This window comes from Thalassophryne amazonica, chromosome 23 (assembly GCF_902500255.1).
Source record: "Thalassophryne amazonica chromosome 23, fThaAma1.1, whole genome shotgun sequence".
Taxonomy (NCBI): Eukaryota; Metazoa; Chordata; class Actinopteri; order Batrachoidiformes; family Batrachoididae; genus Thalassophryne; species Thalassophryne amazonica.
The window spans coordinates 9,763,676-9,786,596 of NC_047125.1; the positions used below are offsets into that span (position 1 = coordinate 9,763,676).

At 39.5% G+C, this 22,921-nt stretch overlaps 1 long non-coding RNA gene across 1 annotated transcript; it reads right to left on the minus strand.

Moving 5' to 3' along the window:
- Nucleotides 1-5,303: 5,303 nt before the first annotated feature.
- LOC117505051 lies at nt 5,304-11,314 on the minus strand. The gene is made up of 2 exons (XR_004559012.1): nt 11,045-11,314; nt 5,304-5,697 (listed from the first exon to the last, which is right to left on the minus strand). It is a non-coding gene; the product is annotated as an uncharacterized LOC117505051 (long non-coding RNA).
- Nucleotides 11,315-22,921: the final 11,607 nt, after the last annotated feature.

The window sequence follows — 22,921 nt, forward strand, 5'->3', positions numbered from 1 at the left end:
GCGAATCAAAGAACCAATGAAGCAGCAGATTGAAGCACTGCTTCACTGGTTCATGCTTCAAAGTGGGGTCGCACTATACAAGTGGTTGATTACAGAGCCGCTGCAGGGTCTGTAATCAATGTAAAGAAATTATAATTTTCAACGGCCACTCTGAAGGATCGATAAGGGAATCATTAGCAAAAAGACTACTGATGTTGGTGGATCGAATCATTTCTTAATAATACCCGAAAAGAGTCGGTTCTCGATACCCAACCCTAGTTTGGAATCAGAACAGATTCTTGCCAATTTCTTTTTCAATGTTCTGTTGGTCCTTTCCACAAGTCCCTGAGATTAGGGATGATAAACTGAACCAAAACAATGCTTTACTCTCAACGCTTTCTCTGACTGTAAATGTAAATTCCTGAAATGGGTCCCTTTATCAGACCTTATTCTTTGTGGAAATCCATGCCTAGGAATAAACAGATTTATCAAGAATTTACACACACTAGCTGCATCTTCTTTTTTAGTGGGTATTGCATTTACCCATTTTGTATAGGCATCTATTACTATCTATAGATACCTGAATCCATTTACTCGGTTTTCTGGTCCCATATCTGTATAATCAATCACCAGTTCTGGAAATGGCGATATGGGCACAGGGTAGATGCCCATGGTCGGGGTTCATTGACTGGCGGGTGTTAAACATCAAACATGTCTCACATGTGTCTGTTATATGGCTGGGGGGGCCTGGCTGCCGGTTTGTTTGTCTTTTGGTTTCCTCCCAGGTGGCGTGCATTTGGGACTGAGTGGCTGTGTTGCTGAGGCTGTCAGGACCTCACCCTGATCACCTGCGACTCGTCAGGACTCACAGCTGAGGTGCATCTGGATGGATTGGAGCATGTTGGCATTTAAGACTGGAGTGCACAGTGTGTATTTGCCAGAGACTCGACCTTGTGACCAGACGGGTGAGATCGTCGTCTTGGGAGCCATCTCATCAACAGCGGATGCTGAGAACGTCCAGGTTTGATGCACAGTCTGTGAAAGAGGAGGGGGTGAGGTCTCACGCTCGTCAGCACACTTCCTGAGGTACGTTAGATTTTGTGACTAACAGTTATACAGTCAGTAAATGTGGTGTCCCTCACACCTTATTGTATTGAGCTGTTTGTTAGTCATGTATCAGCTTCCACTGCGGTGGAGTTTTGTGAAGTGGATGTTCCATGCCTGCAGGTTGGGAAGCTGATCAGTAATCAAGCCAGGAAGTGTTTGCTGTTTGTACACCTTTAAGTGTTCTGTGTGTAGAGTGTGGACTCACATAATGGTTCCTTCTTTCACAGACTCGGTTATTGCGGCCACCTGGGGGGTGTCGGCGGGGTCCTTGGGTCCGAAACAGCTTCTGGCTCCGGACCGTTAGCGCTGCTGGGAGCGCACCACGCCAGGCCGCACCTTTTTGTTATTATCACTGTTATGTATTAAATTCAGTTAGCCTTTGAACCGTGCTCTGCTTATTTCATACTGGGTCCTTCAAACGCTGGTCGGTTCTCCGAGCTGCGTCCGACACATAACATGTGTCCACATGTTCTTTTACCATTTCCTTTAGATATGCATGCCACCACTGTCAAATTTTTCAGCATCTGCTGTTTAGAAACGTGATAATCCGTGGACCTACTGGATGACTATTTGTGAGAGACCAACGGGCAGTACTAGCCTACCTTCACCTGGTCTCCACAAGCCGTCCTTCTCATATGCTCCATGGGCATTCCACATTATGTTCATAGGGTCCTGCCTTGTCTTGTAGAGTCTCCAGGTTAGCTCTAGTCAAAGTACACAAGTCCAAGTTGTTTTTCTTCCATTAGGGACATCATAAGCTCTCCCTGATATGCTGCTGCTTGTTTAGCTGCCTGATCTGCTGCTTCATTTCGTGCATGGATTACTCGCTGTTGATTTCTACTGTGTCCTTTACATTTCATTACCGCAATTTCCACTGGTCCCATTAGGGCTTCAGCAATGGCTGTTACCTCATCATAATGTTTACAGGTTGTCCAGAGGATGTCAAAAAAAAAAAAAAAAAAAAAAAATTGGCCTATACCATTTTGGCAATTCATAATGCACTACCCCGTGTGCATATGCTGAGTCTGTATAGATGTTTGCTTTTTGACCCTTTGCTTTAACTAGTGCTTCTCTCACAGCCACTAATTCCACTTTTTGTGCTGATGGGTGATGCGTGATTTTCCCTGTAGCCATTACTATATAATCTCCTCCTAGGTCAGGAGTTCCCAGTAACTCCACTACAGTCCATCCAGCCTTCAGACCCTCCGTAGGATGTCGAAAACATCCATCGGTGAAAAATGTCCCTGCTGATCCTCCCAGTAGAGGTTCAGATCTCAGTTATGATTGAACAGACCAGGTGAGAGGACAAAACCCTGTGGCAAAGAAGTATACCTGTACTGTCTCCCATTACAAGTGAAAGCAAAGATGTCATGTAGGTGTTCAGCCAATGGGATGCAGAAAAATGCATTTTTGCAAATCAACCACAGTGAAAAATTTGTGCTGTGGAGTCAAACTCAATGCAGTATATGGATTTGGCACGGACAAACAGGTAGTGCGGATGATAGCATTAATTTTTCTCAGATCATGAACCAGCCGATACTTATCCGAATTTGGTTTTGGAACAGGTAATATAGGTGAGGAGCAAGGCTCCAATACTCCTGATCCTAGTAGGCCCATAATAGTGGCTATAATACCATCATTGAGTGCTTGTGACATAGGACACTGTGGGGACCATATAGGGTCTCCAGGTTAAATTTCAAACTCGACAGGTGGGACTGGACACCGTCCTATATCTGTTGGACTACCCAACCATAAACTATGGTGCAGAGAATTCAAAAGACGAGGTGTGTCTTCATGATCAGTTTGTTCAGCCCTACGATGTCTTTAAAAAATGTTTTTCCAGCATTACATCGCAAGTACAATGTGGAATTTTGTAAGCTTTCTGGGAGGGAGAGAAGAGAATTTGAGGTAGTGTGATTGTTGCCAGTCTGTGGCTGCCAGCAAATGCTTCATCATAGGACCTAATTCCTTCGCTTGATGTCCAGGGTGCAGGGCCAGGGAGACATGAGGATGTGATTTATCAGACAATGCAAACCACTGTTTTTGACCCTCTGTCAGGTCCACCACTGCCACAACCCCTTCAGGTCCAATCAGAGACCAGGGGATGATATATGCCAATGTACCCCCTCTATGTGCTCAGAAAAAGCATAATCATACATGAAATGGGATTGTCATGTATAATTTAGGGTCACGTGAAAAGGATCTGGAGGAGAAGAATAGGGTTGCAGGGAATGGATCCAAGGTTTCCATTGCAGGAACAGTGACAGCAGTCCCCCTTTCTCTTGTGGTTCAGGATCGGGCAATCCCCAATATATCTCAGCATGTTCTGTAGGGGCTGTTGGAGAAGAATCAGGCTGAAGCACTACCCGCTGTTGTCTTAGGCTGGCAGCTGTGGGTTGACACACCGGTTGTTTACCAGAAGGGAACCTGACATTTGTCCCCACCGGGAGGCAGCAAACTTCAGCTCCACATTTTGACAGAATGTCTCTTCCCAACAGTTTCACTGGACAGTTTGGCACAACCAGGAATTTATGCATGAACCGCTGGTCCCCCAGGATGGTGGGTAAGGGTACAGTGAGTGGTAACGACTCTTTGTTTCCAGAAAATACAACTGGAACAGTTTCAGATGACACATGAAAAGCAGCATCTTTAGAATTGATGGTTGATTAAGCAGCACCAGTGTCCACCATTAATGGCATCGTAACAGTATCCACAGTCATCGAGAGCAGGGGAGTGGCCATTCCTCCCTGCCTAGGATTCTCTGGGCCTCATCAGTGTATCTGGTCACCCCCTCCCTGGAGGCAGAACTGACTGGAAGCAGGCAGTGGTGTTGGCTGTTGTTGCCTCTGTTGATCACTCTGTCCCCTTTGCTTCAGTGGGCAGTTCCTTGCCCAATGTCCAAGTTGACCACAAGTATAGCAAGCTCCATGAGGCAGTTTGGGTGGTCTCCTGGGACCAAACCTGCATTCCCTTCCTCTACCTCCTGGACCCCCACGCATCATTTGTCCTCTGCCTCGACCATACTGTTGTCCAGTAGGTGGGGCATAGCTGGTCTGCTGGCCGGGCCACGGAGGTGGCTGTGGGTATGGACCCAGACCTGGGGGGTAGGGACATCCCCATGGTTCTTGGACCATATTCATGTCCATCTTTGACTTAGCACCCTGTTTGTTTTCGTGCTCATTTAATTTTTGCTCAACCTCCTTCAGCTGCATTTTTAGCAGTCTAAGTTCCATTTTAGTGTCCTCATCTCCCTCATCTTTTTGCCTGTTTTCATATAATTGCAGGAAATGAACAATGTGTGTTTTCCAGAGTGCCATGTCCATAGTAGCATTTTCAGGTGTTTCTGCCATTTTATCTTTTACCCACAAAGGGAGACCAGCCATTACCGCTTGACGAAACAGCATCTGGTTCCCAGGATTATCGTCTGCCTCAGGGTCTGCTCCTGTCATGTCTATCCAATCAGCTATTGCTCTTCTAAGAAAGGCACCACCATCTTTAGGCCATTTATCAGATTTATGCATTTCTTTTTTAATGTCTTCAAGTTCTTTTTTGTGTTCCGTTTGTGGCACTCCCTTCATATAGAAGGAAGTAAACACATTCCATAAATCAATAAATGACCTGGGGTCAGCCATGTTCAACTAAACAAAAATCAAACACGTGTGAAACAAGGAGTTTATTGGTCGCAATGCCCCGGACAAAGATCCTTCTGTTACCTTCTTCCAAGCTTTTTAGGGCCTGGCGAACAGATCGTAGTATCTCCAACCAGTTTTAAACACCACTCCTGTTTGACACCAAAACTATCTATCCAGACAGGCAATTTTGTCTGAACCTTTTATTCTCTGGAACTCTTCAGTTTATTCCGGGGCTTTACCAGACAGGAAGGAACCACTCTTGACAATCAAAATCAGAGAAATGAAAACAATGTAAAACCACTAAATTATCAATATTTTCGGTAAATTACACAATTTTGTTGTCTGTCTGCGTACTTTGATAGGTATATATACAGTCTTACTCAATGTATATTTATGTACCATGTATTTACAACCTAATGGAGCAGATTCTTAATCTTCCTCTCCAATTTGGGAGGCTCTAACCTGAAGGAGTTGAAGTCCCAGACTTTACGGCCCCGGGCCGCTGTGTGATATTTTGCCAAAATACCCTCACTATTCCTTATTGCTGTACTTTTTATTTCTCTTTGACCTGGTCTTTATTTACCGTTAAATAGGAATATAAGATTTACTTTTAAACCTTACGGTCCCAGACCACTGTGCAACGTCTAAACAAAACTGACTATTCCTGTTTTTAGGAGTATACCGCCTTTGCGATGTGGTCCCAGACCACCGTGGAACTTGTAAACAGAACTCACTACTCCCTGGTTTTCCTTATTATATCCTTAAACTTCTCTTAATTTGTCACCCCACTCATTCTATTTTAATGCTGACACATTTGCCTCACTTTCAGACATCAGTTTTTTTAGAATGTCCAATATGCACAATTTTATTAAAAAGGTTTGTGCTTACCTTGATGTCTGGAAGGATCCAATGTCTTTTCCCATGGCTGAATTACCGCCGTCGATTCTCCGTGTTGATCCATCAGAGGTCTCCTCAGGAACTGGGAAGAAGACAAAATTTAATTAAATAATGTTTCAAATTTGTTTAAACTATTACCTTCTTTTAATCGCATCGGGGCACCAAATTTGTTGAGACCAGGGTGTTGACCCGTTTCTAGGTGATAGTGCAACACCTTTTCTTGTAGCTGAAAGCTACAGTGTGACATTTGCTGGAACAGTAAGCCCGCGGTTAACCAAGTTTCACAACACATTTCTAAAATGGCACAATGCCTTAACATTTGAAACAGAACCAAAACTAAACATCCTGACAAAAGTTTATAACCATCCGCGCATATGTCTGTTGCTGGGATATATATTCCTTCAATGACTTATACCAAACCAGAAGTAATTTATTCGGATATTTTGAACAACCAGTTTTACTGTCTGTTTCCTTCAATTTACATTTATGACCCCATTAAATGTAAAACTTATTTTAATACTGGATTATGCTTAAACAACTTTTCAAAGTGTTAGCATTTCATTTAAATCAGTAAACCTTGGTAACTTTTACAAATCAAATTGATGTTACACAAAGTGGAGACATTTTAGCAAAAATTACAATTATTTATTCAAAATTCACAGTGAACCATAACGTGTAGGCAAATGATTACAAAGGTGTCCCATTCCGTCGCATGAGCTTTTGCAGCGGTGACTCTGAGAAAACCATCTAAAAACACACACACACACACACACACACACACATTTTAATTAGTGCTGTCAGGTTATTAAAAACATAATGTAATTGATTACAGGGTTTGTGATTAGTTAATCTAAATTAATCATTTAATTGCAGGTATATTAAAAAAACTCAGATCTGTGTGTGTTTGGAGCATTTAATAATCTGGTAAAAAAAAAAAAGGATCTGGGTTATTTCTGTTACACCTCAAGGAGGTATTAAACAAGCTGTCATGTAATCACACAGCTGTGATCTTAAATCAGGAGAACAATTTAACTGTAATTTGGATGGGTTAAATGCAGACAAATTTAATTGTATAATGTGTACAATGACAAGAAAAGGCTATATTATATAGAATAATTATAAAAACAGGATTGTGGGAGTTTGGAGGTTGATTCTGCACAATATGACTCCTTGAATAATTATCTTATTAGATTTCATATTTAAATCTGTCCATTGAACATTAAAATCTGGATGAAAAAAATAAATCAAACGTTCGAGTGTGACGTTAATTCACGGTCATTAAAACTGAACCAACATTTTGTGCGTGAGCGTCAGTAAACGCGCAAACTCCCACATTAGAGATTTAACAATAAGTTATCAAAACAAGTTACTTTGGTATAAAAAGTACAGACATCTAACTAAGTTATTGCTCTCAGAAATGAGTCTTTATTTACAGACCAAGTCACTGACATCAAAACAAAACAGAGCAAAGTGTGACTAAAGGCGTGATAGGTGCTACAATTAATTAATCTAAATTAACGCTTTATTTTGACAGCCACAATTTTAATACTTAATAGCCACAGCCTGCAGTTATTACTTATGTACGAGCTACTTAGGAAGCTAACAATTAGCTTACCGTCATGCTTCGTCTCTTTAGTAGCTTGTATCTTCTCGTCTTCATATTGTATGAATTCCCAAAGTCTTCTGTACTTTTCAAGCGTGTTTCGTGTCGCCGCCAACAGATTTCTCTTAAAAACTCACAGAGCAGTAAGCAAATGTTGTTGTCCATTCAGCTGCTCCCGTATTATTCGGGGTCACCACAGCGGATACAGCCAGATCCGCATCAGTATTTGGCACCAGTTTTACGCCGGACGCCCTTCTTGACGCAACTCCAGTTTTACCCGGAGAAACAAACACAGCCGCTGGTGTTCCGAAGAGGTCGCCCATCCAAGTCCTAACCAGATCCTGCACTGCTTAGCTTCTAAGATCTGACGGGATCAGGCTTACACAGAGCAGACCGTCGCACAAAGCAGTAAACATATACTATGCTAAAATACAAAATGGACAAAATGGAGCAGACTGACCCAGAGTAACTCCAAATAGGATTCAATTAATTACTTTAATTATTTTTCAGCGAATGAGCAAAATGGGGACTGATAATAACAAAACAGGGCAAAACGTAACAAAATGGCACAGACTGACTCCAAATATGATTAAATATGATTCAATTAATTACTTTTATGTAATTATTTTAAGCGACTGAGCGAAATGGGGACTGATAATAATGAAACGGAGGTTTAACGTAGTGAAATGGAGCAGATTGACACCAAATATGATTCAATTAAGTACTTTATTACTTTTTTTTTTTAAGATAAATGGGATGAAATGGGGGTAAAACGTAACGAAATGGAGCAGACTGACTCCAAATATGATTAAATATGATTCAATTAATTACTTTTATGTAATTATTTTAAGCGACTGAGCGAAATGGGGACTGATAATAACAAAACGGAGGTTTAACGTAGTGAAATGGAGCAGATTGACACCAAATATGATTCAATTAAGTACTTTATTACTTTTTTTTTTAAGATAAATGGGATGAAATGGGGGTAAAACGTAACAAAATGGAGCAGACTGACTCATTAACTGAAGCTTCATCTCTCGAATGCCAGATAGCGCACCTGCCCCTACTACAGTCACTTGTCCAGTTCTGGATCATTGCCGGTTCCGGATCACTGCTGTAGTATTTGCGCCGCTGTTTCTCGTAATCACTGTGAATAAGCTAATACTTGGTACAAATGTAAAGACGGATGGAGCAGACTGACTCCAAATATGATTAAATATGATTCAATTAATTACTTTTATGTAATTATTTTAAGCGACTGAGCGAAATGGGGACTGATAATAACGAAACGGAGGTTTAACGTAGTGAAATGGAGCAGATTGACACCAAATATGATTCAATTAAGTACTTTATTACTTTTTTTTTTAAGATAAATGGGATGAAATGGGGGTAAAACGTAACAAAATGGAGCAGACTGACTCATTAACTGAAGCTTCATCTCTCGAATGCCAGATAGCGCACCTGCCCCTACTACAGTCACTTGTCCAGTTCTGGATCATTGCCGGTTCCGGATCACTGCTGTAGTATTTGTGCCGCTGTTTCTCGTAATCACTGTGAATAAGCTAATACTTGGTACAAATGTAAAGACGGATGTTTTGTCTACAAACGACCACAAGCTCGACTGGATCCAGCCATCCTTGTTTGTGATCAGCAGAAGAATCAAAACATCTGGTCTCTGTGGTGTGCGGGCGTTTTCTGACTCACTCATTTGTGCCAGTGCGAAAATGACGATCTTTAAGATGTAGCAAATGTGAATTAGCCATTCAGTGTCATTGGTTCTAGAGTGGGAAAATACTTACTTACATGGGTAGACAATGTCAGTGTGTTATGTCTTGCTGTTTAATTGCTGCACGTATTTATCTCTGATGCGAAAATTTGCCGGTTGTGGATCACTGAAGCAGTAGCCTCGTGTCAGTACTTGTGAGCCATGTGTACTTTGGGGGTCATCTCAACATCACAAATGGGCATGAATGTGGGGGCTTTTACTTTTTAAATTCAGGAGAAATTTCACCTCCACACATTTAAAACCCTCCTTTGCTCTCCATCTCTAACAATATATATAAACATGAAGTGAGCTAATAACCCTTTCAAAGAAGCATTATTTTGTTCATGAAGGTTGACTGGTGGATACACGCCGTTTCCAGTTATATACAGTGTAGTACTATACAGAAATAAGTTGATCTTTTGTTATGAGAGCTCTTGCAACACAGCACATTTATGCTTTTTTCATAAATAATGTGGAGTCTCAAAAGTATTTCAATTTAGCAACTTTTTACTGACCACATATGGACCAAATAATGCAGGTTTGAAGGTATTTCAAAACACTTCATTTTTTGCTCCTAAAAACGTATAACAGTGCCTTTCGAAATGAAGTAAATTCTCATTTAATAAGTATAATTTATATCATTTTGTGTTCAAAACACATTCTCCGGCACAGTGTGTATCATTCTGCATTAGAAGGGCTCCAGCCAGATGCCAGGAATGACCCCAAAGTGACACAGAGTGTCGTGATCTAGAACTGGGCAAAGTGATCAATAGGTACGGTCGGACATCCGGGTCCTTGATGCGTGCGCACATAGCAACGCACATAGTAACCAGCGAGTCACTGATTAACATCCCTTTGAACTAGAGGTGGGCGATACCGAGAATTTTGGTATTGATCTGATACCAAGTAAATACAAGCCCAGTATCACTGATATCGATGCCGATACTTTTTCATATTTAAGCTTCATAGATCCAAAGGATCCAAAAGACCTAGGATAGAATTTCGCCAAACACTGTACGTGACAACAAAATACTTTATTATCACAATCAACATTTGTTTAAAAAAAATTACTCAACTTAAAACAAAATCTCCTGAGGTAGAGGGCTGAAAAACCACAATACAGGGTGCGCTGCTCTGTGTTGTGTGACACGGCGCAGCGCTGCTCTTACAGACAGAGAGTAGACTTTGATGAATCTGCGTGCGCAGCAGTCAGTGTGTGCGGAAGAGAAAAAAAGCTTGAGTATCGATCTTTTTACACGAGGATCGTTCAATGGCAATACCAGCGTTGGTATCGATATTAGGATCGATCGGCCCATCTCTACTTTGAACAGGTGGGATGAGTTCATCAGTGAAATCGGCTGCAAAGAAAACCTGCACCTTCTCAGCCCTTTCTGGAATAGTTTGGACATCACTGAATTAAATAAAAGTAATTATTTGTTGTCAGGCTGGTTCACTCTGCTCCATTTCGTATTTTAGTATGGCCCCAGAAAGCACACGGAGTGGCGTGGCGGGCAAAAATAGCGGCTTGAGCCAAACGTAGCTCACTGTCACGAGCGCCACTAGCTTAGCTTATGGCAAATTAAAAGTGAGTAGAGCGCCAACAGGTCGATATATAACTTAAAGATGGACTTTCTTAAAACTTGCTTTTCAATCAAATTTGGGTCCAAATGAGCCGACGCTGGATCAGAGGAAGTTTTCCACACGAGGTGGTACGAAGCGGCTAGCACCGTGAAGCTAACTGGGGCTGAACACGACTACGCTCTGAAGTTTTGAAGAAGAGTTTGCAGCGCTCCCGGTCACACCGTCTAAATCACCGGCTATGAAAAACAAGGCGCATGAGCTGGAGGTGAGGCCTTCTTTGATAAACCAGACGCACGCTCAATTTGAAGCTGTAAAAGCTCTAACTGAGGTCAAAATTGAAAGTGCAGTTACTGACTTGATTGTAGCAAACAACAAAGTGGCTGTGTTGAAGGAGGTCGCTCACATAGAGCACCGTTTGAGGACAGCGCTAAGAACAGTAGTCACATTTAAGAAGAATGAACTTGAGCCTTATCAACTTACCGAGGTCGGATCAGGAGTACGTGCGTGAGAAAATCATCGTTTGTCAGCAGGTTGTACCACAGTTCAAGGTCCAGATAGCCCAAAACGTGGATGTTGCCCACCGTGTGGGGGCGAAGCACACTCTCACGAGCGCCACTAGCTTAGTTTATGGTAAGCTAAAAGTGGACGTTCTCGTTATGGCCAAACAACTGTCCACTTTCTAGGTATTGTGTTATTACGCGCCCGCGGCCGACATGCTTGATGAATTCCTGCACAAAAAGTTGTTCTCAGATCGATCTGCAGCCCATACATGGGCGTTTTTACTGCTAAACGAGAACACCCCCTTCTTACACGTTAACGTCCGGTCTAAGAGATATTTCAAAATAAGGGTTGTAATGTAATTTGTGTAATGTAATTTCAAAATAAGGGTTGTCTGTTGTACTTGTCAAATAGCTTAATATCCGCAAAAAAAAAAAAAAAATCTGTTGTACCTTATTATCAAAACTGCAGTTTTGACAACAGTAGTCTATTAGTCTATTTTTGCTCTGTATGCACCACTCTGCATTTAATCATTAGTGATTGATCTCTGCTCCCCTCCACAGCATGTCTTTTTCTTGGTTCTGTCCCTCAGCCCCAACCAGTCCCAGCAGAAGACTGCCCCTCCCTGAGCCTGGTTCTGCTGGAGGTTTCTTCCTGTTAAAAGGGAGTTTTTCCTTCCCACTGTCGCCAAGTGCTTGCTCACAGGGGGTCGTTTTGACCATTGGGGTTTTTACGTAATTATTGTATGGCCTTGCCTTACAATATAAAGCGCCTTGGGGCAACTGTTTGTTGTGATTTGGCGCTATATAAATAAAATTGGTGTGGTGGTGTATTAATTATTTGGATACCAAAAAACTGCAATCATAACAAAAACTATAGCATTACCACCGTATAGCCTACTTAGACTACTGCATTTCACACAACTTTACTTTGCGACACAACTTGTCCACATAGGCACATTACAACAGCCCAGCCGCCTGAGGTAGAAAGAAACGACTCTGATGTCCAGCTAAAAAATATCATTAGACAGTACAAATGATTAGCGCTGTGGTGATAAACACTTGTGTTGAGCCAGTTATTTTAACTTACCAGATGCACCCCAAACTTTCTGAAAAACTTTGTTGTATTTGTTTCAATTTGACATTTCTTCCCTCAGACGCAAGAGGAGTTCCATTTTGGAACCTTTAGAATCACTTCTGCACTCCTTGCAGACATTGCGGATGGCATGGACCTGTTAAAAAAAAATAAAAATAAATATATATATATATATATATATATATATATATATATATATATATATATATATATATATATACAGGGTTTGGAGGGTTACTTTAAAAATGTATGCCGATACAGTTACTAGTTACCTGTTGAAAAATGTAATCAGTAACGTAATCCAAGTACCATAATATTAAAGTAATGTAATTTGATTACTTTCAATTACTTCTGGATTACTCCAATATCAAATATGCTAACACAGACAAAAGAAACTAAATATAAATAGTCTTGACTACATAGTACAGTTTATTAAGCAAAAATAAAACTGTTTCTTTTACATGGCATGCTCTGTTTTACTTCACATTATGAATTAAGAGCACCACAATATTGTTTTAAACACACCCAGTGTTCACCTGCTAAATTTTCAACAAAAAATGCCAAACAAATGAAGGATAATGAAAACTCAGGCATGTGTGGATGAATTTGTAATTAAAAGTGGCTTGCAGAACAATATACAAAACAAAAAAAGTCTACTACTTGTGGCTCACAATATGCTAAACCGTTATATTACACCTGAGGTACTTCATGAATGTGTTTAATAAATATGGATTGCTGAATAGAAATATTTGTTATTGTTAACACTAATGTAACTAATGTATATATAGTATGCATACTTTGAGTGTATTTCGTTGCTCATAAAATAAAAAAAAAATTGAAAAGAAGTTTGGAAAATCCACTTTTTTTTCATCACATATTATAACACGATTGGACCTCACTTTTTCAACCAGGTTATATTTTTTTCAAACCAACCTCAAGGCAATTGCATTGTGCATTAGTCAATAGAAAATCCATGAAATTAAAAATAAATAAAAGGCCCTTGAGTCAATTTTAAGTACAAAAAAATTAAATTAAAAATGACCCTTGCGGATGTTACGCCGTCTGTCAAAACGAAGTGGGAGATATAGATGGTTAAAAGTCACATAAACTATAGCTAACATTTACACTTAGATGGGCATTCTACTTTGAAATATGTATTCTCCGATATACATCATCAATTTGTATAAAAGATACGCGTCTTAAGAAATATAACAAGTTGAAAACAACCTGAGAATTGTCCATCAAAGATAACATCTGCAAGGGTCCATACTCTTATTAATTTCACTTTTCCATAATGGAAAAGTGAAATTTTTAAAGTTAATAGTTAATGAGTTAGCTTGAGCTTTGTGGTTTATGAAATAAATACATGTGTACTACAATTTCAAACTAGTTTGCAATAAAAACAGGTAACTTTAAAAATTGACCTTTGTGTTACACTTTCATAACAGATTAGCATATTGTGAGCCTTGTTCAGTAAATTCGCACCATGTTTAACATATCAGTCCACTTATTGAACTTTGAAAATAAGAACAAAAACATATTGAAAACCATTAAGTAAATCCTGTCAGTAAGGAGGCGTGGTCGCCATTTTACTTCCGGGCAAGTTAGTGATTTGCGTGCATAGAAGTTCAAGAAACAGGTGGAATATGCCGGAAAGCTGCACATGTTGGCAAAGCCACAAACGGAGGAACAAGGGAGACAATGTTTCCTTCCATAAGTAAGTGGTTTTGGTTCTTAGAGCTGTGAGAGCTGTGTTTGTCTGGAATAAGAGATTTTCAATAACAAATTATATGAAATGCATGCAATGTCCAATTTAATATGCTGAAAATTGAACAGTTACCTGAAGGCAGTTGTGAAGATGACTGCAAAAATGAAGAGTAAGAATGACTCTGTCATCAAAATTGTGTACACCATCCTCCCATTCCTGGTAGCGAACCACCATGCCACATGAAGTGCATTGTTTGCAATAAGTTGTCACACCAGTATTACATGAAGAAATCATTGCAGTAGTATCACCTAAAACTTGGAACAATAAATAATACAATTCAATGTTAATTTTACATTACACTTACCCTCAGTGACTCCCTTCAATGTAATTATTTTTGCTGATGTTGTTATAATTAAGGGTTTCCCGAGAGGAATATTGCCAGGACAGTCTGGGCAATACTTTTCCTCTGGGATGAAATGTGTCAGAAGTCCAGCCTCGCTTGACAAACCACAAAAATGTGCAGGCAAGTCTGCAGGAATCTTTGTGGCTGTGTATGTACTTCACTGTTATTGTCAAGATTTCTCTTTGTGGGGGATACCTGTATTCAGGCAGGCAGGGTTCCGTTGCAGGCTTCTCTTCTCCAACATCACGCTCCTCAGCGTCATCATTGGCATTTGCAAAATGCTCCCTCATGATTTGAAATCGGTGCCACTTAGCAATGCACTTGTGGATGCACGCTTGCTTTCCTATCGCACAATGGCAGTGCCATGTATATTTGAGCACTTGCTACTCCCAATTTCTTTAAGGACATCTTCCTTCGGATGGATTTTAGAGAGAAGAGCAGGTGGACAGTACTTCAGTGACTGTATGTGGGCCCAGTCATTACCTAACAAAACCACTGCATTACTTCTGAGTTTTGAATAGTCATCCACTGCGCACCTAATTTGGTGGTTCGAGCTAGATGTTTTTTCTGGACGTGAATAGGCCCACTGTTGCTATTAAACGATTTTAAAACAGCATATATGCCCATATCACTGTCCAGACACTCGCATGGTAAATGGCGATCCAGTCTTATATCCTCTTTGATAATCGGGTGCCGTCTTCTCATGTGTTGTTTTAGATTTTTCTTCTTCAAAATGACTGCACACGTCTCACTTCAGATCACCTGCCAGCTGTTTTTATTGTTTGTGGCGTCACGTCTACATTCTGCACACGGTGAGCCTGGGGCAGGCTTTGTGGCCTTTGGTTTGAACCCTGTAAATTCTCAGAATGGCATTGCAGAGGATGACGTGCTGAAGTGCTTCATGATCTTCAGACAAAGTGATGTAGTTTTGTGGACTGTGTAGAACATAGATTGGGAGAATGGTATGCACAGTTGGTGGAGGGGTGTATTTGTGTGTGTGTGCATTTACTTACTATACTGATGGGACAGTCCAGAGTTATTTAAGGGAAGGACATGATATAGGGTAGGATGCAATATATGTCGTAGGCTTTGTGCAATGCATGAGGTAGTGAGGCAGTGTACAAAAAAAATCCACAGTTGTAATTCTGTGATGCTTTACTTGAATACTTCTTAAAGAGCTTTTTAAAATTATTCAGACTTGAGTACAAGGTCTGTTAGAAAAGTATCCGACCTTTTTATTTTTTGCAACAACCTTATGGATTTGAATCGTGTGCTTGCATCAGCCAAGCTTGAACCTTCGTGCGCATGCGTGACTTTTTTCATGCCTGTCGGTTGCGTCATTCGCCTGTGAGCAGGCTTTGAGTGAGCAGTGGTCCACCCCCCTCGTTGGATTTTCATTGCGAGGAAAATGTCTGAACGATTTGGAGCTTTGCTGCGTCAAATTTGTCCAGAAACTGTGACAGACAGCCAGGTGGAAACCATTCGGAAGATTAAGACAGCTTTTAGGGACGATTCTATGGGGATCACACAGATTAAGGAGTGTTACAGCCGGTTTAAAGACGGCGCACAATGGCTGAGGGTGCGCCGCGATCGACAGGCTGAAACGACCAGATCATTTCCAAAGTGAACGCTGTGTTGATCTGGGACATCATCTGACTACCAGAGAAATGGCAGAAGAGGTGGACATAGCACTTTTTCGGCACAATGAGACAGACGTGCAGAGGAATTTGCACGTCGGGACGGAGCCGCATGGCGCAGAACAAAAAGCAATGCCGTGATGAAGCCTCACAGGACATGTTGTGGCATGTCCAGCTCGTCCACAATTTCTCGGATAGTCACACGACTGAAAAGCCACCGAAAGCCGTCTGAATCTTCCGAATGGTGCAAGAGCTGGGCATATTACAACATGTCCTGTGAGACCAACACGGAGGTGCTTTTGTCCCGCGCCATTAGCAGCTCCGTGGAGAATTCCTCCGCTCCTCTTTCCATGACAAAAACTCCTGTAACAGTGGAATGTGCCGAAAAAGTGCTATGTCCACATCTTCTGCCATTTCTCTGGTAGGCAGACGATGTCCCGGATCAACACAGCGTCGTATAGTACATGTCTGTGAGTGGGTGTGAGTAGTGTTTATATTGTGGATTTTGATTTTATGTGTACGCATGCCAGACCCATGGCTTTCCAAAGACGAATTTCTCCACTCTGGAAACAACAACAAGCCTATTTATTTGTGTGTCTAAAACATATCTCCGTGACTAACCACCATCTTTAAATGACTCGGCATATGAGTTTCCACTCTGGTGTAGACACCCTTGTAGGGTGGACAAAAAGGGCAGTGGAGAAGTGTGCATCCTGGGTCTGTACATCTTTGTATATGCGGCTTCTGACCACTAGGCAATATTGAAGGATGCAATTACAGTAAAAGGAAGAAAGATATGGAGAACATTAACCTAACTAATTTTTTTTTAACCATCCTGTTAACTGCTATTTGAACTTCCTGCATTGACTAACATGTTCAACAAATGAGAAACACAAATGCATGATGTTCTTTACAGCTTTACTTTGAATGGTGTTTAGACGAACAACATCCGTTTCTGATATGTATTTAACGTTACCACCAAAACACAATGCCTAGTTTTTTTTAGCATTTATGTTATGTGTCGGACGCAGCCCGGAGAACCGACCAGCATTTGAAGGACCCAGTATAAAATAAGCAGAGCACGGTACAAAGGATAACAGAGTTTAATGAACATAACAGTGCTGTGAAAAAATATAAAAGTGCGCGGTCTGGCGTGGTGGTTTTGCGGTGCGCTCCCAGCAGCGCCAACGGTCCGGAGCCAGAACCAACCCGGACCCAAGGACCCCGCCGACACCCCCCAGGTGGCCGCGACAAACCGAGTCTGTGAAAGAAGGAATCATTATGTGAGTCCACACTCAACACACAGAGAGAACGCTCAAAGGTGCACAAACAGCAAACACTTCCTGGCTTAATTACTAATCAGCTTCCCACCCTGCAGGCATGGAACACCCAGTTCACAAAACTCCACTGCAGAAGAAGCTGATTAAATGACCAACATACAGCTCAATATAATAAGGTGTGAGGGACACCACATTTACTGACTGTATAAATGTTAGTCACAAAATCTAACGTACCTCAGGAAGTGTGCTGACGAGCGTGAGACCTCACCCCCTCCTCTTTCACAGACCATGCATCAAACCTGGACGTTCTCTGCATCCACTGATGATGAGATGGCTCCCGAGACGACGATCTCACCCGTCTGGTCACAAGGTCGAGTCTCTGGCAAATACACACTGTGTACTCCAGTCTTAAATGCCACCATGTTCCAATCCATGTAGATGCACCACAGCTGTGAGTCCTGACGAGCCGCAGGTGATCAGCCTCAGGTGATCAGGGTGAGGTCCTGATAAACTCAGCTACACAGCCACTCAGTCCCAAATGCAAGCCACCTGGAAGGAAAAACAAAAGACAGGACAAAAGACAGAAACAAAAAGGCAGCCAGGCCCCCCCAGCCATACAACAATTTAGCTAAACTTCCTGCACAATCATTCTTTGTAATGGTCTATTCCTCCGTTCTGGCTAGCTGGACCTAAAACTACGGTTAACATGACCTATCGATAGCTAGCGTCATGGCTCATTTATAATGTTACCCTGTGTTGCGATGCCATGCCATCGTTAGCAAACTTGTTAGCTTCTAAACAGGCTCCTCTCATATCGTTGGTCTGCGGCCAAAATGAGGACGATATGTAGAAAAGAACACTTTACAATCCAAACTCTACAAATAAATGATACTTATGGACATAACCTCTCATCGCAAAGTTTTTTGTTGAAGACACAGAAGGAGTGTTACTTAAAAAGTTGTGATATACATGTAATATCAATTGATAATATACAGGTAAAAAATAAGGTCAATTATTTAGGTGTGGTCATAACAAAAATTCAGCAAGAGAGATGCCTTCTAAACTTTAAACCAAGAATTAAGAAAGCCCAAAACAAGTTTCATCTCTGGCTGCAAAGAAACTTGTCTTTTAAAGGTCAGGCCCTTCTGTCCAAAGCTGAAGGAATCTCCAGATTAGTATATGCTGCTTCTTCACTTGCCTTGGACTCTAAAATGTTAAAAATCAAATTGTTTTTAATTTTTTATGGAAAAAAGTGCATATTACATTCATAAATCTGTTGTTATTAATAATTGTAAGAATGGGGATCTTAACTTTTTAGAGTTCTCCACATTAAATTCTGTCTTTAAAATCAATTGGTTAAAATACTTTCTCAAAAATGATTCATCTTTATGGAATTTTATACCCAAATATTTTTTCAATCAAATTGGTGGACTCCCATTCTTGCTAGTCTGCAACTACCAAATAAACAAAATAACCCTGAATGAATGACCCCAGAATACCATAAACAAGCATTGTTGTCATGGAAACTGGTCTACAAACAACTTCTGTCCTCACCATTATTACATCTGGAATAATGGAGACATTCTGCCTAACAGAAAAGGTTTATTTCTACAAAATTGGTTTGACAAAAATATCTTTTCAGTTTCACAACTAATCACTACCAATGGACAGTTATTGAGTAATCAAGAACTCATTAGAAAATTTTCATTTTCTGTCTCTTTAAAGGAATTTAATCAGATTACTAAAGGTATCACAGCTGGAGTGATGATGTTATGCAGAAATGTCTCTCCTGCAGCCATTGTGTCTGTTGTCAGTCCTTGTGAAACTTACTGTGGGAAAATATGCTTTGCATCTTGCAGGAATGGCAACAGAGCAATGCGTGCATTGTTTCAGATAGATACGGCAACAAAGCCTTCTGTAATTTCTTACTGGAATAAATTTACTGTTGACCTTCCATGGGAAAAGATCTGGTTACTCCCCCCAAAATATTTGCTTACAAATAAAATCAAAGCGATCTCCTTTAAAATTTATTCTGTGAAACATTTTGTGCTTAAATTCAAAAAGGATATTGACATTAACTGTTCCTTTTGTTCTGATCAGCCTGAAACGGTTCCACACTTATTTTGGTCCTGCACCTACACAAAAAAGTTTTGGCAAGATTGTGCTAGATTTTTGTGCAATAAAATAGATGGGGATTTCCGTTTTGAAATACAAACATATTATATTTGGTGTGTTTAAATGTAATGTAAATCATGGAAAAAAAGCATTTGTCATTAACATAATTCTTATTCTTGGAAAATTCTATATCCATAAATGTAAATTCTCCAGTCAAAAGCCAATCTTCCAATTGTTCAACAAAGAATTTGAATTATATCTACTTTCAGTTGTCTCTTCTGAAAACCATAGGCCTTAAAACTATTAATGTCTACAATGCTTTTTCACTGAGTAACAGTGAGTGACAGGCTGATATGGAATAGTTGTGCATTGTATATTGAAAGACTCAACTTAAGATAATGCCCTAGTGTTGCAAATTGCGTTTTTTTTTTTTCTCTATACAGCCTACTTGCTTTTTAGCTATTTTGAACGATGTGCCTTTACTCAAGTGTAAGTGTGTGACAACATTTGAAGGACGCTATGGCCAATCATTCATCCTGTTCTCTGGCCCTGTGATTGACGCGCCATCTGTGTGCCACCCCTTGCAGGTCTCCTATGGTCCCCAGTATTTACTTTGTGTAAGTTTGATAGTTTTCCCCCATTGTGTATCAGATACAGAAATGTTGTACGCTGGAATTCAAGCTACTTCTATTGCTGTGAGCAGTGGGTAGTGTAAAATTCCCTTGTTCAATTAAAAAAAAAAAACAACTCACTAGTTATGGCAGTGTTGGGGGGGGAATAAGCACATGGAGTCCACCATCATAGTCGGGCCGGTTGTCAGGCTTCAAGTATTTTATTTTGTAGGATATTTCTCCTGGTATGTAAATTCTCAGCCCAGACCCTTAATTGGAGTGAGCGGTTGAAGATGAGTATCTGTACTCACCAAATTCCATTAAAATCTCTTTTTTTAAATTATCCTGTTAACAGTCCAACCACGAAACACCAGTAAAAATATATTACCACCTTAGCAGAGGTAAAAAAAGTTTTGATTCCTGCAAAATGTATTAGGTTTGGAAGTGATTCGTCTGAAAGTCTGCACTATGAGCTGATATGTTACTTGCTGTCAACTCTGTTATCTTGTGACAGGCAGCTAAAATAACAAACTTGGGAATGTTGAAATTTATATAAACCGAACTGTGTGTTATACAGTTTCTAATGTGGTGAGACAGTATTGGTGTTTGTGCAGACATTTCCTAATTTACAATCTTAAACACTGATTGATCTGCTTATAATTAAGCACACAGCTGTGTGACATTTAAGGCTCTGCACTCTCGTAATTTGTTCTTTACAGCTAAAGTTGAATGTTGAAAATAATGTAGCATAAGAGGTATTTTGAACAATGTAGTAGTTTAATGTGAAAGAGCTGTCAGAAGGATCCCCCCATAATGTTTTTTTTCAATATAGCTTCATAAATATTAAAATTTGGTCAAAGAAGAGTATCTCACTGAAACAGTGATTATCTCAGATGTTGGATGGGGTTTTGAACAGCAATAAAACTCAAATTGCAGCAGAACCACAACAACAACAACAGAACCTGGAAATGATCTACTTACTGTCACAGGGGAAATAAGTGAAAATATATACACAGACTGAGAACACCACAGTAATTACATGTGCAAAAATTTAGTTTGCAAGCATAAACAATCTGCTATTAACTGAAGTCAAACATAATGTTCACACCTGACTGTTCAGAATGCATTTACCATTAGTGTTCAGTTGTACTTTTGATTCACGGGATGGCCTGTTGTTTTCCTGATTCCTTCTGGGGATTTCATTGGTACACTCATTCGGTTAACTGTGTCTTATAACATTTTGTAAATTAAAATTGTTTTGATATTTAAAAAAAAAAAACATGCCAATGCGCATGTGCCGAAAGATGAACAAACGTGCTGAAAGGTGAACTAACGCGCCGAACAGTGAGCACACAATGTCCACCACTTCAAGATGAATTTGATTACATCAAATTTCACTGTTGAATGTATTAGCAGGAATGAGAGTCTCAGCAAGACGCACAGTAAACAATAGGTTACACAGTCTTTGCTGTGAAGTTTTTACAGCGTTTATAATTATCCACCTGTGACATACATGTTCTTTGTTTTTCTGGATACTACAGGGTGGGCCAGAAAAAGTGTGTCTTGAACAATAGGAAGTCTATTGTTTTTGCCTTTTTTCCTATTTGTTTGGAAATTGAATTTTTGAATCCTGGTGGTTCTGTTTATATTTATTTTAATAAAAGAAGATGAATTTGATGACATCAAATTTCAATGTTGAATATCTTTTGAATCCTGATGATTCTGTTCATGGTTCTGTTTATACATTATATTTCTTTTGTTTAATAAAAGATTAATTTGTTTACATCAAATTTCACTGTTGAATGTGTTTTGAATCCTGATGATTCTGTTCATGGTTCTGTTTATAGTTTTATATTTCTTTTGTTTAATAAAAGAAGATGAATTTGATTACATCAAATTTCACTGTTAAATGTCTTTTGAATCCAGATGATTCTGTTCATGGTTCTGTTTATAGATTATATATATTTTTTGTTTAATAAAAGAAGATGAATTTCATTACATCAAATTTCTCTGTTGAATATCTTTTGACTCCTGTTGATTCTGTTCATGGTTCTGTTTATAGTTTATATCTCTCTTGTTTATAAAAGATGAATTTGATGACATCAAATTTCACTGTTGAATGTCTTTTGAATCCTGATGATTCTGTTCATGGTTCTGTTTATAGTTTATATCTCTTTTGTTTAATAAAAGATGAATTTGATGACATCAAATTTCACTGTTGAATGTCTTTTGAATCCTGATGATTCTGTTCATGGTTCTGTTTATAGTTTATATCTCTTTTGTTTAATAAAAGATGAATTTGATGACATCAAATTTCACTGTTGAATATCTTTTGAATCCTGATGATTCTGTTCATGGTTCTGTTTATAGATTATATATATTTTTTGTTTAATAAAAGATGATGAATTTCATTACATCAAATTTCTCTGTTGAATATCTTTTGACTCCTGTTGATTCTGTTCATGGTTCTGTTTATAGTTTATATCTCTTTTGTTTATAAAAGATGAATTTGATGACATCAAATTTCACTGTTGAATGTCTTTTGAATCCTGATGATTCTGTTCATGGTTCTGTTTATAGTTTATATCTCTTTTGTTTAATAAAAGATGAATTTGATGACATCAAATTTCACTGTTGAATATCTTTTGAATCCTGATGATTCTGTTCATGGTTCTGTTTATAGATTATATATATTTTTTGTTTAATAAAAGAAGATGAATTTCATTACATCAAATTTCTCTGTTGAATATCTTTTGACTCCCGTTGATTCTGTTCATGGTTCTGTTTATAGTTTATATCTCTTTTGTTTATAAAAGATGAATTTGATGACATCAAATTTCACTGTTGAATGTCTTTTGAATCCTGATGATTCTGTTCATGGTTCTGTTTATAGTTTATATCTCTTTTGTTTATAAAAGATGAATTTGATGACATCAAATTTCACTGTTGAATATCTTTTGAATCCTGATGATTCTGATCATGGTTCTGTTTATAGTTTATATCTCTTGTT